Source organism: Hemiscyllium ocellatum, chromosome 24 (genome assembly GCF_020745735.1).
Source record: "Hemiscyllium ocellatum isolate sHemOce1 chromosome 24, sHemOce1.pat.X.cur, whole genome shotgun sequence".
Classification (NCBI taxonomy): domain Eukaryota; kingdom Metazoa; phylum Chordata; class Chondrichthyes; order Orectolobiformes; family Hemiscylliidae; genus Hemiscyllium; species Hemiscyllium ocellatum.
Window position 1 is genome coordinate 24,457,509 of NC_083424.1, and position 19,162 is coordinate 24,476,670.

The following is a 19,162-nucleotide window of genomic DNA, read 5'->3' on the forward strand; positions in this document are numbered from 1 at the left end:
CTCAATACAGTTCTAGACCGTAGGTACTACCCTGTGATTTTACAGTCATTGCCGGGCAATGATCAGTTAACTCAGCACCAACATTGGATTGAATCTGGCTTTTCTGACTAAACTTGCCAAATAAGCTAAAGACAGCTGAACAAATATACAGATATAAAAGGGTAGAGATGTCCTAGGCAACCCATTTTAAACTCACACTGTTACAGCTATAAATCCTGGAGAAATTAGGTAAATGGCTATTTATGGTCTATCCTCTGGGCTTCAATTGATCCCAATTATCAGTGTTATGGATGCAGAGCCGAGCAACCTCGTTAAAATTTCTGTTATGCAATGCCAAGATAGCATTTCACAGTTTATTTTTGCAAGAATTATTAAATACTAGAATATATGAATTGGTCGGTTGAATTTTCGTTTTGGGTTCAGACACTTGCTTGGCTTGATTCCTGGTCACAAACCACTTTGCACCAATACCAAGGTCCAATGTGATTTTTTTTTGATGGCCAGGAGTACACTTTCTACCCAATTAAACATTGGGGACAGGCTCCCTTGGCCGGTGGAGCAACAAGAGACCACTGGTACAGTTGGGAGTTGCCAATGTAGGTAAGAGGGAGAGATGGAGTATCTTTCCATGATTAAATTTATATTGGCCCACAGCTACCATGCAGGTATTCTGGATAGGGAACAGTTTTAAAGGGCACATGTCAGAGTACTGGCTGTGGGAGGAGGAGAATGGGAACTTTTATAGGTGGATAACCATTACTAATCTCATGCCAGTGAAATGGCAGTTTCTAAAATAGCACAGCAACAGGAAAAATATTGAGAAACCAACACGATGGCCAGTGTCATCAAAGTAAGGCCTCACCTGACTCCTCCTGAGATTGAAAATAATACCCAATGAGTCACAAAACTGTACATTTGTTATTCCTTCTGTGGCTAATTACAGCAAAATGGCGACTTGCCACCAGAGGGCAACATGCTATCTCTAATGCTAGACCTATTTTAATAAGCTTAATGTAAGTCTCCATGACAGACTCATAATCCATGACCTGATATAGATTAAATTGAATTTAAAGTAAGAATATTAACAGCAATATCGAAATAATGAGAAAAGCAATAACAGTATGTATTTCATAGAATCACAAAATATTACTGCAATATTACACCATCATTTTTCTCCACACAAACCACATACTGCTCAGTCCTCAAATCCTTTAATAAATTTTCATTCAGGCTACTAAATCCCTTTTAAAGTCACATATGAATTCTGCTTATTAACAGAACATTTTACACATCAATGTATATTCTATTCTCTCCCTATGTAAGGATTTCCTTTCTCATCTATTCTTTAATTTTTTTTTCTGATCAGCAGGGGTCTCTATTTGGGTGTCCCAACATCCTGATGTGCCAGAAGATCCGCAGAAATCAGAAGTGAAACACCTTAAATAATCTGTTGTGCATTTTCTCCAGAAGTTATAAAGCTCTGGTTAGGCCCCATTTGGAGTACTGTGTCCAGTTTTGGTCCCCACACCTCAGGAAGGACATACTGGCACTGGAATGTGTCCAGCGGAGATTCACACGGATGATCCCTGGAATGGCAGGTCTAACATATGAGGAACGGCTGAGGATCCTGGGATTGTATTCGTTGGAGTTTAGAAGAATGAGGGGAGACTTAATAGAGACGTACAAGATAATACATGGCTTGGAAAGGGTGGACGCTAGGAAATTGTTTCCGTTAGGCGAGGAGACTAGGACCTGTGGACACAGCCTTAGAATTAGAGGGGGTCAATTCAGAACAGAAATGCGGAGACATTTCTTCAGCTAGAGGGTGGTGGGCCTGTGGAATTCATTGCCACGGAGTGCAGTGAAGGCCGGGACGCTAAATGTCTTCAAGGCCGAGATTGATAGATTCTTTGTTGTCTCGAGGAATTAAGGGCTACGGGGAGAATGCTGGTAAGTGGAGTTGAAATGCCCATCAGCCATGATTGAATGGCGGAGTGGACTCGATGGGCCGAATGGCCTTACTTCCACTCCTATGTCTTATGGTCTATAGGAGAGTAATAGAATCTCCATGCAAGTTATTGGTGATTATTTCAATCGTCTCTCATTAAACATTCATTGATCAATAGGTCTCTAATGGATCCTCAACTTTTTTAGAGACAGAAACAACTCAAGTCCCTCACTCACACTTTTAAGTGTTAACATCTCAGTGAACCGCTGTAGTGACAAGCTTTCAACTCATTTCACAGGTTCACACAAGATCAATTTCGGTTCAATTGTTGCTGTGAGCCCCTTTGTTGTGCTGCACTTAAGCCTTCTGTTTTGCATGAGCTTAGGGAGATAAATGTAGGGAGGCAAACATACTCTAGACTGATATTTTAAACAGAAAGCAACTAGTACAGGCTTTGATCTGATTCATAAGATTGCACTGCAGGAGAATAACCACAACTTATTTTGTTCAAATCAAAACTCCATTTAAGGTGACTCAAAGATGTGGGACATTAGTGTTTGCAATATTTTATATCACACAATATTACATGAGGTATGGCAAGTGTTGTACATATGGAAGGAGGAAATGGCTTTGGATCTCTGGGTCCTAAAGGTCTCCACTAGTGGCACTTTCTTGCCTCAAACCTTGGTCCATTGAAGACTATTTAATTGCAATTGATTAGTCAACAGCTCCATTAGCAGAATGGTGCAAATTGATGTAATGGAGAGGTGATAACATAATAGTAATGTCACTAAACTAGTAACCTAAAGGTTACTGATTCCTGATGAAGAGCTTATGCTTGAAATACGGCTCCTCAGATGCTAGTTGTGTGTGTGTGTGTGTGTGTGTGTGTGTGTGTGTGTGTGTGTGTGTGTGTGTGTGTGTGTGTGTGTGTGAGAGAGAGAGAGAGAGAGAGAGAGAGAGAGAGGTGGGGCAGTTCCTGAGGCATTGTGATAGTGTCTCTACCTCTGAGCCAGAATTTTCAAATCCCATCTTCCCCCAAGGTGTGTCATCATTTGCCTGAAGTGGATGATTAAAAATAACAACGAAATTGTACAGGACAACATTATAGAAACTGAAACAGACCGAAGCTGTTACTCTGCATTTCATTTACTTTCTGAAAGATAAAGAGCTTCATGTTGTGTTCTGCCTGCCTATGCTAGGATATTACGGACCTGTCATTAAAATAATGCATCATGCTGAAGGTACTTGAGAAAGAAGTTAGGCAGGATTGTTTTGGAGCTTGAGACCCTGACAGCAGAATCATTTCCAGGTTCTGAGCCTGCACTGCTTGAGCATGACAAGCCCTCTGTAACTGCTTGAGGACAGTGAATAGGCTGCCAACGCTAGCTGACCAATAGCGCCTCATCTTCCGCCTGGGAACCCTCCAACCACAAGGAATGAACTCAGATTTCTCCAGTTTCCTCATTTCCCCTCCCCCCATCTTGTCTCAGTCGGTTCCCTCAACTCAGCACCACCCTCCTAACCTGCAATCTTCTTCCTGACCTCTCCGCCCCCCACCCCACTCCGGCCTATCACCCTCACCTTGACCTCCTTCCACCTATCACATCTCCATCGCCCCTCCCCCAAGTCCCTCCTCCCTACCTTTTATCTTAGCCTGCTTGGCACACTCTCCTCATTCCTGATGAAGGGCTTATGCCCGAAACATTGAATTTCCTATTCCTTGGATGCTGCCTAACCTGCTGTGCTTTAACCAGCAACACATTTTCAGCTTTTTGACCAATAGGCAGACCACAACAGTCAGGAAGCTGAGATATATTGATTCAAGCAAATGATGGAGGCTGAACTCCTTGTTTCACCAGTTGTTCTTGTTTGATTTTTTTTGTATGATGTGGATGTCACCGGCAAGGCCAGCATTTCTGCTCAGCCCCCACTGAATAGCTTAATGTGGGAGCCCATTTCAGAAGGTTCTTAAGTGTAAACCACATTATTAAGGGGCAAAAGTGGGTACTGCAGATGCTGGAGATTTGAGTCAAGATTAGAGTGGTGCTGGAAAAGCACAAAAGGTCAGGCAGCATCCGAGGAGCAGGAGAATCGATGTTTCGAGCATAGGCTCTTCTTCAGACATTCCTGATGAAAGACTTTTGCCTGAAATGTCGATTTTCCTGCTCCTAGGATGCTGCCTGACCTCCTGTGCTTTTCCAGCACTACTCTAATCTTGACACATTATTGATGGGTCAGACCAGGTAAGGACAGCAGATCAAAGGACTTTAGTAAACTAGATAAATTTTTAACAGCAATCAATGACTAACTTTAGTTTGAACTGTTGTAGTATAATTTGAACCTGTGTGCCCAGAGATTTAGCCAGGCCCTCCAGATTTCCAATCAAATGACAGGACCACTAGGAGAAAGTGAGGACTGCAAATGCTGGAGATCAGAGTCAAAACGTGTCGCGCTGAAAGAGCACAGAGGTCAGGCAGCATCCATGGAGTAGGAGAGTCGACGTTTCGAGCATAAGCTCTTCATCAGGAATGTCTGATGAAGAGCTTTTTTTTATTTCAAAAATATACTTTATTCATAAAATTATTTGGATCTCTATACAATTAGTCATGCCATTCTTGTGCACACATTACATTGCTTTACATACAGACATCGAAATTTATTTTTCCTATACACAAGTCTGCACATTTACTATCTAGCTCTTCTGCTGAGGCGTCAGTGGAGCCCAAATGACTGGGTGTGCCCCCGTTCTTCTTAGGATGTTACATGGTGATCTTTCCCCACCGCGCCTTGGCGGCAGCTGCCCCAAGCTTCAGCGAGTCCCTCAACACGTAGTCCTGGACCTTGGAATGTGTCAGTCTGCAACACTCAATTGGGGTCAACTCCTTCAGCTGGGAGATGAACAGGTTTCGCACCGCCCAGAGAGCGTCCTTCACTGGGTTGATGATCCTCCAGGCACAATTGATGTTCGTCTCGGTGTGCGTCCCAGGGAACAGACAGTAGAACATGGAGTCCCGTGTCACGGCGCTGCTCGGGACGAACCTCGACGAACACCATTGCATTCCTCTCCAGACTTTCTTTGCATAGGCACATTCCAGAAGAAGGTGTGTGACAGGCTCATCCTCTCCACAGCATCTTCGAGGGCAGCGTGCGGTGTGGCTGAGAGTCTGGGCGTGCATAAAGGATCTCACAGGCATAGGCCTTCTCACCACCAGCCAAGCCATGTCTTGGTGCTTGTTGGAAAGTTCTGGCAATGAGGCATTCTGCCAAATGACTTTGACAGTCTGCTCAGGGAACCGCTTGATAGGATCTGCCCTCTCCTTTTCCCGAAGGGTCTCAAGGACACTACGTGCTGACCACTTCCTGATGGACTTGTGGTCAAAGGTGTTTTTCTTCATAAACTTCTCCACGAAGAACAGGTGATACGGAACGGTCCAACTACTCGGAGCATTCCACGGCAGCGAGGCCAGGCCCTTCCTTTGCAACACCGGGGACAGGTAGAACCTCAGTACGTAGTGACACTTGGTGTTTGCGTACCGGGGATCCACGCACAGCTTGATGCATCCACACACAAAGGTGGCCATCAGGGTGAGGGTGGCATTGGGTGTGTTTTTTCCCCCGTTGCCCAGATCTTTATACATTGAGTCCCTTCGGACCCGGTCCATCTTTGATCTCCATATAAAATGGAAGATGGCCTGGGTGACTGCAGCGGCACAGGTTTTTATGCTCAAAACGTCGACTCTCCTGCTCCTCGGATGCTGCTTGGCTTGCTGCGCTTTTCCAGTGCCACACTTTTTCACAGTACCATTACGCCAATGTTGGTTTCAAGTTGTGTGCAGGGAGCAGTAGACGATCAGGAAGCGGAAAGAACGCAGCAAGGCAGGCAGCATCAGGAGGAGGAGAAGTCAATATTTTGGGTATAACCCTTCTTGGATCCAACTTACTTCAAAATGATCTGGAGGTGAAATCCTTTTGGTGACCCAGTATGCACCCAATGGGACATTCTGTATGCAAGCTCTGTCCATGGCATTTGTGTCAGATCTTAAGGGAGTCTGAATATTATTTCTCTGGGTCATGTCATAGAATCAGTAGAGAGGAGAGTTCATGAACACATCTCTAAATCCAAGACCATCAAACTGCTCAGAGGGACCATCAGTGACACTGCTTCAGGCGAGAGTCAAAACTTGGAAGACATGCCCTGTCAGCTTTATTCACCTGTATCTGATAACAAAGCCTGTCTTTCCTCTTGTCTTTTAATATTTTACAATTTATCATTCTTTCCTTTTCTGTGCTTGTATTTATGTTCTTACTTCTAAAAAGCAAAATAAAGTTAATTTATGACTCAGTGTTTTGACTTGATGATATGTATTTTCAATTCTCATGCTCAACACAGTACGACAAGCCAGCTGACAGACGGCTGTGCATTACAGTGACTGACTCATGATACAGATAAGGTCACTGGTTCAAACAGAGCAGCATATGTCCCACTCCTACACCACGGAAGGTTGAGAATGGTTAATACAACAAACTGATATACTATTGAGAAAGGAATTATGGTAGAATCACCCTGAATTGTCTTAAAATGCTCAGGATGTTCATTTAAAGTATTTATGATATTTTTTCTATCAATATTATAATCAAAAATAAACATTGAAAGATTTAAGTGGCCAGGTTAAGCACAATAAAGATTAACAGATAAGCTGGTTGTGAGCAAGTCTAAGTTGGGATGGTAAACCCATTACACTGACAAAGACCAGAGATAAAATATTTTTAATCAGTCCATTTCTCACCAAAGCCATTCCTCAAAAACAAGGGCTGGAGGGCACCACGTAAATCCCATTGACACTCAAGGTCTATCTTATGGGCGCATAGATGGGTGTCTTGGTTATAAGACTGTTAACGTACATATACCAGCCACTGTTCACAATACCCAAACATAACCAGGTAGTGAGTAGCTGGATCCATGGTCATTAAAGGGACGTTCAGAGATACCTCTACAGCAGGTGATACTTGAAACTGAGCCTCCGAGTCCAGGGCTAGGGACACTACCACTGTGCCGTAAGAAGGGCAGCATGGTGGCTTAGTGGTTAGCACTGCTGCCTCACAGCGCCAGGGACTCCAGTTCGATTTCAACCTCGGGCGACTGTCTGTGTGGAGTTTGCACATTCTCCCCATGTCTGCGTGGGTTTCCTCTAGGTGTTCTGGTTTCCTCTCACAGTCCAAAGATGTGCAGGTCAGGTGAACTGGCCATGCTAGATTGCCCATAGCGTTAGATGCATTAGTCTGGGGTAAATGTAGGGGAATGGGTCTAGGTGGATTAATCTTCGGAGGGTCGGTGTGGATTTGTTGAGCCAAAGGGCTGTGTCCACACTGTAGGGAATCCAGTCTAATCTAAAAGGCCCTTAGAAGCTACCTTCCCATAGAACTATGAAATTATTTTCAGGTAATATGGTGATTCATAGCATGGTGCTATGTAAGTTATTGAAAATATATGATATAGCTGCATTATTACACGCAAGAAATAGAAGTCAAATATTAATGCTGAGCAAACGTGATTGGAAATTTTGTTTAGTTCAGCAGAATTGGATCAGCTTGTGTCTTACTGAATTTTATTACTGTTCAATTCCTTGGATCAGAATCATTTAGGTTTTGGAAGGAATTTCTGACAAAATGTCTCAGTACATATAAAACAATTGAAACAAATGGTTACAGAGTGATCTGCTCGCAGTTCAGCTGCTCCACTGTGGGACTGGGCAGCAGATGGAGCTAAAGGTTCTGAGATAATGTTTTCAGATCATGTTCAGGGCCTTCTTACAAACAACATTTTTTGTTCAATAATTCTGTTTATTTTCTCTGTTTATGTTTCCCCATACATTGTAAATAATATATCTAATAAAGATAAATCCTGACTTTTATAGCTGCCATTTTAATGCTTCTTTATGCAGACAAGGTGAAAGAAGTACATGTTTGGGAATGGAAAATATTTCTACATTTTATTCACTCTAGTTTGAGGGCAGGTACATTTACACTGCACCAACAATAAACTTCCATCCCTCTCCTGCATGCACTGATCCGGTAATTTCATTCCTGCAATTTGTATAAGTTGGTATCAAATTAGAACTACAACCTATTTTACTTGATTTTCAAATTGTCATTTGTGTAGGTTATCTTTAAGAGAATTTGCCTTTAAAACACTATATGCTGTCTATATACTTTGTTGCAACTTGCCTTGGCAGTCTGCTTTGGGATTGCCAGCTGCACACAAAGCAATCAATTCGTCTGCTTCTTAACTTGTAATGTGTATTACTGTTTTCAGGCAAAGTAACCGACAGTTAATCAATTCCTTGTGGATAATTGTAAGACCATTATCACTAATATGACATGATCAGTGCTGGAAAATATCGTGTTGATGAGGCCCATTTTAGTTGACCAGTAAGCAAGCAAGTCAATCTACAGGTGAACCACATGGTCAACCATTTTAAATTGTGTTAAAACTGCAGGAGACACCTTACACTATATGTATTTGTTACACATTGGAAAGGATTGAAAACAGAGCTTGCTAATAAACAGACAAATCCCTACGGAGAGGCCAATTTTTCTCACTTGCGAGAGGCAAAGAGATCAGAGCGTATGCAAGTGAGAGTAAGTCAAAGGTATGTTGTCAGAATTTCCACAAAATTCCTAGATTAAATATGGACACATATTCCTTAATTTTTCTAGTTCATATTAAGAAGGACTTTATGTTAATTATTACCTTATTTCTTTATTTTTCTACTTATTCTATGATGGCTTGTAATGATTAACCTTTTAAACTTTGTTTCTTTTACTGCTTTGTAGCTGAGTTTTTTTTGTACCGAGGTACCCTTGTACCTAAGATAGTGCCTTGTAAGGCGACATTAGATGCTTTTCACTGTACTCCTGTACTTGAGTACACGTGACAATAAAATCTAAATCTAAACCTAAAAATCAATATCTGAATCAGAATTGACAATGCCTATTGTTCAGATTTATGGATTCAAGTGTGTCCAATGCAAAGAAATGTTAAAATTGTTAACAATGGTCGACAACACTCAGGGTAAATAGTTAAGGAGCTAACAGACGCCAGAATGGTATGGACAACATTAGAAGACCAATTCAGACACAGATCAAACTTCTGATGTTCACTGACTGAAAATCAAATCATTTTGACAGAATCAACAGAACCAATTCAAGAGCAGATACAGAGGAAAGGTCTCATGATGTGATATTTCAGATGGGAAGCTAACAAACAGAATTTTTGAGTTGATGATCACAGCCACTTCTATGGAAGTCTTCCAGAGAAATCTGTGAGACAAACCAAAGATATGGTGAAAAATGGATTTAAGTACAAAATGATGTTCAAAGGTTAATAAAGTTTATAGTTTGAAGTACAAACACAATAATTTGTAGGTCAAACGTAACAAAACATGCGAAAGGTTTGGCTTTCTGCATGAATCAAGGAAATACCCAGCTTTCAATCAATTTTGTAAGGCATGTGGCAGAATCAGGTATTGGCAAAAGCAATGCAATAGAGAAAGGTGTACCGCATTATAAGCAGCAAATATAGCGAGAAGTACAAGTAAAACGCTGCTTCAACTCAAAGGCACGTTTGTGGTTTTTGGCAATGAGGCAGCAGGAGAACGGGCAAGTGCTTCACCATCTGTGATCGTATGTTAATTGTCCTGGGAAATTGAGGAATGATGGGGAAATCACAGAGGGAATGGTCCCTGTGGAATGCTGACAATGGAGGGGAGGGGAACAATATGTTTGGTTGTAGTATCCTGCTGGTGGTGGCAGAAATGATCTTTTGATTCTGGTGACTATTGGGGTGTAAAGTGATGACAAGGGAAAATGCAGAGACGGAAGGGAAAGCATGTGGGTTCACTCCTTTACATTAGGTGAAACTAGATGACTGGTTTAATTGTGAGGAGGGGAAAACACCTCTACGCTCTCATCAAGTCATAGAGTCGTACAGCACAGAAAGACCCTTCGGCCCAACACGTCCATGCTGACTAGGTTTCCTAAACTGAAATAGTCCTATTTGCCTGTGTGTGGCCCATATTCCTCTAAAGCCATCCTATCCATGTACCTGTCTAAATGTCTTTTACATGTGTAGGAATAACCCCAGCCTTCCTGTCTAATGCCTACTAATCTTTGCTGCCGCTGCATGGAACACAAATGGATGATTAAAAGACCAAATTTAATTTAGAAAACTTACATTTTTAGCATGAAAACATAGGTTGCATTTAGAAGATTATTAAATAAGACTCATTAATGAGATGCTTCTCACCTTAAATTGGGTATTTTTGTTTTGATGGGATACTGAAGAAGGTTTTTAAGGAAAACTGCAGCTGAAATACCATCTTTGTCTAATTATCGACTATTACCCAAAATGGAGTTATGAAGGAGAGAAAAATATTAGAAGTTTAAATGTATATCTGGTTAAGGTCTAAACTCATAATCATGGTACTGTCATGGACTAGGCCAGGCCACTCAAAACTTTCGTAAGCAGACAGCCCAGACCATAACTTTGCAATTCGTTGTGTTAAGTGTACAGTGAAAATTACCCGGTGTAAGTTAGCGAGGTTGACTATCAGGTTTTAAAACAGACAAAAATTTATTCACAAAATGACACAATGAAATACAAAGAATAGAATAAAGAACACCTACAGAACTCAATCTATCCAAACTAGACTTAAGTAAGCTGTTCCAAATATAGGCAACAGTTCCACTAAGCAAACCCTCTTAAAACACAGTTAAAAGAAGGAACAGATGCTTATAGATTGAAGTTAGAAGGGCAGAAAGAGAGAGAGAGTTTCACACAGCTGAACTCCTAATGGGTTCTGGACTGAACCGCCCAGCTGGAGAGCTGACCACTTCCCCTTTCATGATACAGGTCACTTCTAAAACATGACCACTTTGGCCTAAAGTCTCATCTGCTTACATATAAATAAAAGGCCTCTCAATACCCTTTAATCTCTGTGCCAAACTAATCTGATCAGAACTGGGAAATGTTTACGACCCCTCTGAAAAAAGCCAAGGACACAGTATCCTTGAGAAAAGGAACAGCTTTTAGAAAAAAAAGGACCAGCTTTGTGACAGTACTGAACAAGGTAAATACTGAACACCACAAACACAATAGACATAATCAATTAACTATAAAGCGCATTCTTTGATGAGGTTTTAAGATGGTTAATACATAAAACTTGTCATGTCCATTTCAAATATTCTCATTCTTTTATTTAGTCATGGATATGCACATCACTGGCATTCCACTCACTAATTTAGTCACTCTTCACAGTAAAAGACACAAATAACAACTCAAAAATGTTAGGGAAGAAGGAAGGAGGAACTGGAGGAAATTTTCATTCATCAAAAAAAATGGTGCTGGAGAAGTTAATGGGATTGAAAGCTGATAAATCTGAAGGGCCTGATCACCTACATCTCATGATGCTAGACAAGGTTGCCATGAAAATGTAGATATGTTGACTGTCACAATCAAAAGTTCTGTAGATTCTGGAACAACCTGGGCAGAGTCGGGGATGGTAGATATAACCTCACTAGTTAAATAGGATGGAGAAAACTAGAAACTACAGATTAGTTAGCCTAACATCAGTAGTAAGGAAGATACTGAAGTCTATTATACACAAGGTGATAAAAGATTCTGAGAAAAATATCAAGGGATTACAAAATATCAACGTGGATTTACAAAAGGGAAAGTGTGTTTGACAAACCTATTGGAGTCTTTTCAGGATGTAACTAGTAGAATAGAAGAAGGAGAACAAATGAAAGGAGTGCAGTTAGATTTTGATTGTCTTACCACAACACAAAAGGTAATGTGCAAAATCAAAGTCCAATATATTGTGGCAATATATTGGCATGGAGAAAGAACAGGTCAGCAGACAAGAAAGTCAGTTGGAACAAATGGGTCATTTCCAGAATGGAAGACGGGAACTGGTGGGAGACCACTGGAATCTCAGATATTCACAATTGGCATCAACAATTTGGATGATGGACTCAAATACGATATATCCAAATTTACTTGGAACGACATAAACTATTTGGAAGTGTGAGTGGTGAGAAGGATGTAGAGACATCAGAGTGATTCAGAGAAGTTGAATTAGTTGTTAAATAATTGGCAGTTACAGTATAACATGGATAGGTGTGAAGTCTAAATTGGCAGGAAAAACAGAATTGCAAAGTATTATTTAAAAAGATTGATAGACTGGGAAAGGTTGATGCACAAAGGGACCTGGATGTCCTTGTACAACAGCAACTGAAAGCAAACATGAAGATGCGGTAAGCATTAGAAAGGCAAGGGTTATGTTGGCCTTCGTTGCAAGAAAGCTTGACTATGCTGCTGTAGAGGGCTTGGTGAGATCAAACCTGGAGCACTGTGTACACCTTACCTTATAAAAGATATACCCACCATAGGCAGCCTACAACAAATGTTCACTGGACTGAGTCCTGGGATATCACAGCAAGTACAGAAACATGGCTCAGGGATGGGCAGGACTGGCAGCTTAATGTTCCAGGATACAAATGCTACAGGAAGGATAGAAAGGGAGGCAAGAGAGAAGGGGGAGTGGCATTTTTGATAAGGGATAGCATTACAGCTGTGCTGAGGGAGGATATTCCCGGAAATACATGCAGGGAAGTTATTTGGGTGGAACTGAGAAATAAGAAAGGGATGATCACCTTATTGGGCTTGTATTATAGACCCCGTAATAGTCAGAGGGAAATTGAGAAACAAACTTGTAAGGAGATCACAGCTATCTGTAAGAATAATAGGGTAGTTATGGTCAGGGATTTTAACTTTCCAAACATTGACTGGGACTGCCAGAGTGTTAAAGTTTTAGATGGAGAAGAATTTCTTAAGTGCATACAATTCAATTTTCTGGAAAATCTCAGCAGGTCTGGCAGCATCTGTAAGGAGAGAAAAGAGCTGACATTTCGAGTCTAACTGAACCTTTGTCAAAGCAGTGACAAAGGGTCCGTTAGACTCGAAACATCAGCTCTTTTCTCTCCTTACAGATGCTGCCAGACCTGCTGAGATTTTCCAGCATTTTCTCTTTTGGTTTCAGATTCCAGCATCCGCAGTAATTTGCTTTTATTAAGACAATTTTCTGATTTAATATGTGGATGTAACTATTAGAGAAGGTGCAAAACTTGACCTAGTCTTGGGAAATAAGGCAGGGCAGGTGACTGAGGTGTCAGTGGGGGAGCACTTTGGCGCCAGCAACCGTAATTCTATTCATTTTAAACTAGTGATGGAAAAAGATAGACCAGATCTAAAAGTTGAAGTTCTAAATTGGAGAAAGGCCAATTTTGACGGTATTAGGCAAGAACTTTCAAAAGCTGATTGGAGGCAGATGTTCGCAGGTAAAGGGACGGCTGGAAAATGGGAAGCCTTCAGAAATGAGATAACGAGAATCCAGAGAAAGTATATTCCTGTCAGGGTGAAAGGGAATGCTGGATGACTAAAGACATTGAGGGTTTGGTTAAGAAAAGGAAGGAATCATATGTCAGGTACAGACAGGATAGATCGAGTGAATCCTTAGAAGAGTATAAACAAAGTAGGAGTATACTTAAGAGGGAAATCAGGAGGGCAAAACGGGGACATGAAATAACTTTGGCAAATAGAATTAAGGAGAATGGAAAGGGTTTTTACAAATATATTAAGGACAAAAGGGTAACAAGGGAGAGGTTAGGGCCCCTCAAAGATCAGCAAGGCGGATTTGTGTGGAGCCACAGAAAATGGGGGAGCTACTAAATGAATGTTTTGCATCAGTATTTACTGTGGAAAAGGATATGGAAGATATAGATCGTAGGGAAATAGATGGTGACATCTTGCAAAATGGCCAGATTACAGAGGAGGAAGTGCTGGATGTATTGAAGTGGGTAAAGGTGGATAAATCCCCAGGACCTGATCAGGTGTACCCGAGAACTTTGTGGGAAGCCAGAGAATGGATTGCTGGGCCTCTTGCTGAGATATTTGTATCATCGATAGTCACAGGTGAGATGTCGGAAGACTGGAGGTTGGCTAACATGGTGCCACTGTTTAAGAAGGGCAGTAAAGACAAGCCAGGGAACTATAGAGCGGTGAGCCTGACCTCGGTAGTGGGCAAGTTGTTGGAGGGAATCCTGAGGGACAGGCAAGGACTCATTAGGGATAGTCAACATGACTTTGTGCGTGGGAAATCATGTCTCACAAACGTGATTGAGTTTTTTGAAGAAGTAACAAAGAGGATTGTTGAGGTCAGAGCAGTAGATGCAATCTTTATGGACTTCAGTAAGGAGTTCGAAAAGGTTCAACAAGATTAGCAAGGTTAGATCTCATGGAATACAGGGAGAACTAGCCATTTTGATACAGAACTGGCTCAAAGGTAGAAGACAGAGGGTGGTGGCGTAGGTTTGTTTTTCAGAGTGGAGGCCTGTGACCAGTGGAGTGCCACAAGGATCGGTGCTGGATCCTCTACTTTTTGTCATTTACATAAATGATTTGGATGTGAGCATAAGAGGTACAGTTAATAAGTTTGCAGATGACACTAAAAGTGGAGGTGTAGAGACAGCGAAGAGGGTTACCTCAGATTACAACAGGATCTTGACCAGATGGGCCAATGGGCTGAGAACTGGCAGATGGAGTTAATTCAGATAAATGTGAGGTGCTGCATTTTTGGAAAGCAAATCTTAGCAAGACTTATACACTTAATGGTAAGGTCCTAGGGAGTGTTGCTGAACATAGAGACCTTGGAGTGCAGGTTCATATCTCCATGAAAGTGGAGTCGCAGGTAGATAGGATAGTGAAGAAGGCGTTTGGTATGCTTTCCTTTAATGGTCAGAGTATTGAGTACTGGAGTTGGGAGGTCATGTTGCGGCTGTACAGGACATTGGTTAGGCCACTGTTGGAATATTGCATGCAATTCTGGTCTCCTTCCTATGGGAAAGATATTGTGAAACTTGAAAGGGCTCAGAAAAGATTTACAAAGATGTTGCCAGGGTTGGAGGATTTGAGTATAGGGAGAGGTTGAATAGGTTGGGGCTGTTTTCCCTGGAGCGTCGGAGGCTGAGGGGGTGACCGTATAGCGGTTTATAAAATTATGAGGGGCATGGATAGAACAAATAGGCAAAGTCTTTTCCCTGGGGTTGGGGAGTCCAGAACCAGAGGGCATAGGTTTAGGGTGAGAGGGGAAAGATATAAAAGAGACCTAAGGGACAACGTTTTCACGCAGAGGGTGGTGTGTGTATGCAATGAGCTGCCAGAGGAAGTGTTGAAGGCCGGTACAAATGCAACATTTAAGAGACATTTGAATGGGTATATGAATAGGAAGGGTTTGGAGGGATATGGGCTGGGTGCTGGAAGGTGGGACTAGATTGGGTTGGGATATCTGGTCAGCATGGATGGGTTGGACTGAAGGGTCTGTTTCCATGCTGTACATCTCTATGACTCTATGGCAGGTATATCCTATGAAGAAAGATTAAGTCAATTGGACCAGTGTTCAATGGAGTTTAAAAGGAGAGAGGATCTCTTTAAAACCTGTAAATTTCTGACAGGGCTGGGTGGAGTGGTGTGGATGGCTCCAGTCTCAGCATATATATGGTAGGTCACTTTGGACGAGATGAGGAGAAGTGTCTTCACTCAAAACACGATGGAACTGTGGAATTCTCTACCGCATAAGGCTGAGGAAGTAAAATCACTGACTGTACGGAAGAAACAAATAAAAACTTTCAAGAGGTTAAGGTGTGTCAAGAGGTCAGGGGAAAGAGTAAACAAATGATGTTGTGATACAGGATAAGCCATGGCCGTACTGAATGACAAGAAATGCACAGTGAGAGAAATTTGTGTGAGTTGAATTCTGGAACTGTTGCAGTCCACATGGGGTGGGTACGTTCTCAATGTAAAGGAGGGGTTCAGGATTTTGATGAGTGGTGACTTATTTCTAAGTCAGGTGGTGTGTGACTTGGAGGGTAACCTGCAAGTGGTAGTGCTTGTATGTACCAAGTGTCCCTTGCTTTCAGTGGTAAAATTTGTGGGGTCAGATTCCTTCACAATCTAAACACAAAAATATTTAAACTAAGCAGAATATTACAAAATTCTTCCTTGCACAAAATAGTAGATGATGCTAATTTATTTTATTCATTCAGGAAATGTGGGCTTCGATCGCTCAGCCCATATTTATTGCCTATCGGTAATTATCCTTGAAGTGCTAATGGTGAGCTGCCTTCTTGAACTGTTGTGTAGGTCCATGCAGTGTAGGTAGACCCAGGCTGCAGTTAGGGAGGGAGATGTGGAATTTTGACCCAGCAACACTGAAAGAATGTGATATATTACCAGGTCAGGATGGTGAGTGGATTAGAGTGGAACTTCAAGGAGGTGGTGTTCCCATGTATGTGCTGTCCTTGTCCTTCTGGATGGAAGTGGTTTGGAAGGTGCTGCCAAAGGAACTTTGGAGAATTTCTGCAGTATATCTTGGAGTTGGCACACAACTGTCACTGATGAACGGAATGTATCTTCATGGATGTGGTGCCAATCAAGGGGGCTCCTTTGTCCTGGATGGTGTCAATCTTCTTGAGTGTAGTAGGGCAAGTAGGGAACATTCCATCACACTCCTGATGTGCCTTGTAGATGGTGGACAGCTTTGGGAGTCAGGAGGTGAGTTACTTGCCAGCGTATTCCTAACCTCTGAACTGTTCTTGCAGCCAGTGATTAGTTCAGTTGAGCTTCTGGTCAATGGTAACCCCAGGACATACATAGTAGAAGATTTAGCAATTGTAATATTAATTAATTTAAAGGGTCTAGGTTTTGATTCTCTCTAGATGTAGATGGTCGTTTCCTGTCACTTGTAGTGCATGAATGTTACTTGTCACTTGTCAGGTTAAACATGGGTGTTGTCCAGACCTTGCTGCACTTGGACATAGACTGCTTTGGTATCTGAAGAATCACGAGTGTGCTGGACATTGTGCAATCATCAGTGAACATGCTCACTTCTAACCGTATAATGGAGGGTAGGCCATTGATGAAGCAGCTGAAGATGTTTGGTCTAGGACAGTACACTGAGGAACTCCTGCAGAGATGTCCTGGAGCTGAGATGACTGAACTCCAACAACCCCAACCATCTTCCTATGTGCCAGATGTGACTCCAACCAGTGGAGAGTTCTCCCCCAGATTCCTGTTGGGAACCTCAACTTCCCACTCCACTTTCTGCTGGATAGATGAGATTAAAATCTTGAAACTTGTGGGGATCTTTCTCTTATTACACCTCTGAAGTAAAACTTGAATCAATGTCAAATCAAAGGCTTTTGTTCCCATTCTTGTCATTCTTGAAGTTGGAATAAAATATTTAAATAAACCAGTAAAATACACATCTATTTGGCATTTAACTAACTAATTCTTGACATTTTGTTTCAGTAGAAAGCTTGAAATAAGTAAACCCTTTCAATAATGGGGGAGTTGAGACATGTTATTTACAGATTTTTTTTGTTCATTGCAAGTTCCAATAATTACCAGATTCTACAAAGACTGATAGCACTTAGTGACAGCATTCATCAACACTTGAAGGAAAGCAATGTAGTCAATTTTACCATCGATGGCAGACATACAAAATAACACATAAATCGCATTCTCCTCCACATTTACATACATACCAAGACTGATTTGGAATGGCCTCTCTCACAGTTGCCTCTGCATATGGTTCAGAATTCCTAATCTGAAAGCTAGCTACGCACACTAGCAATGCTAAATGGTGAGAACCGAGCTATGAAGCTAAATAAAGGCATGTCTTCAACAATGTCCAATATCACTCAAGTTTCTGAAGCAGTTTGGCAAAATGGAACTTCATAAATGCCAAATTTTGTTTCTTGTGGGATTTTAAAAAGAGTTTTTCAGCTAGCTTTTTATGATAAATGAGAAGGGTGAGGAAAACAATTTCCTTCCTGTTTAGTTTAATCAGCTTCAAATGTAATTAAATCTACTGGCTACTATACAATAGCCAGGACCTTTTGTGAACAGCTGAGTGTCAGCTGAACTGCCTTATTTGGCACAAATACCTTACCACCCACAGGCTTGGCTAACAGCAGTCTCTCCATGATAGCAAGTCGGATTCCTTTATTCTCACAGTGGCATTATACAGAAAGCTTCACTTTACTTTCTCAAATTCAGCTACTGCTAACTGCTGTGCTGTCCTTTTTTAAAATTATTGAGAAGAGCCAGCATTATCCCATTTTTTTGCTACAGTTCTGAAGTAATGCCTTAAGCTTTATTGCTTCTCCTAAGGACTAAAGCTCTCAGTTCAATTTGCTTACAAAGGAATATTACTGAAAATTTTGCTTACCAGAATATTGTCCGTTTTCAATGTATAACACTTAATCCAAATTATTAGTTAATGAGGATATGCACTTTTGTTTAATCTGTACAGATTATGAGACTGCAACCTCAATTGTCCCAGGAGACTCATCAATGGACTGCACACACTGACCAGAATTGTGCATAGCAACTTGCCAAAGTCATATTTACAAATTTCTTCCTTTCAACAGCTAGCATGGAGACCTCATTCTCCCTGCCTGTGTTTTCTTTCAAAAGTAAGTTGTATTAAAAGGAGAAAGAGATTATTGCTGTTCCACACTTCTGCAATCTTGATTCAAATGAATCTCATGTAAATAATGTCTGTGCTAATTTTTCTCAAGTCTACTTCCAAATATTTATCACTGTAAGTTATTTTGCTGTCAGCCAGCAATTTGTTTTCACGATCCAAAGCACCAGCAAACTGAGAAATACAATCTAGGGGTGATTTTAACCTTGCTCACCCAACAGTTACAACCACCTATGATATCCATTAATCGAAGTCCCACTCTTTTTTCATGGGTTTAAGTTTTAATTCACATCACTGAGTAGGTGAGAAAGATGCAGGATATCTGGCAATTATAATTTTTCAGAATTAAAAATCAGACCCTGAGAGTATTTTGCCAGTTATCTTTAAAGCAGGAAAGGACTAACTGGTATTTGTTGGTGGAGGAGAAACAGAAATTATCCAACACAAATTCTTTATAATATAAGTGAAGACTGGCCTGAGCATTAGGAGCTCTCTGGATGGCTATTTTGTTTTCGAGTTCCAGGAAGATGGGCACCCCTGGCTAGGCCAGCATTTACTGTCTGCCCCAAGTGCCCTTGTACTGAGTAGTGTGCTTGGCCATTTCAGA

At 41.4% G+C, this 19,162-nt stretch overlaps 1 protein-coding gene across 4 annotated transcripts in view; it reads right to left on the reverse strand.

Moving 5' to 3' along the window:
- The window catches only part of emid1 (EMI domain containing 1), a 350,684-nt gene that overhangs the window by 39,053 nt on the left and 292,469 nt on the right, over nt 1-19,162 (reverse strand). The gene's annotated exons all lie outside the window — the stretch shown is intronic.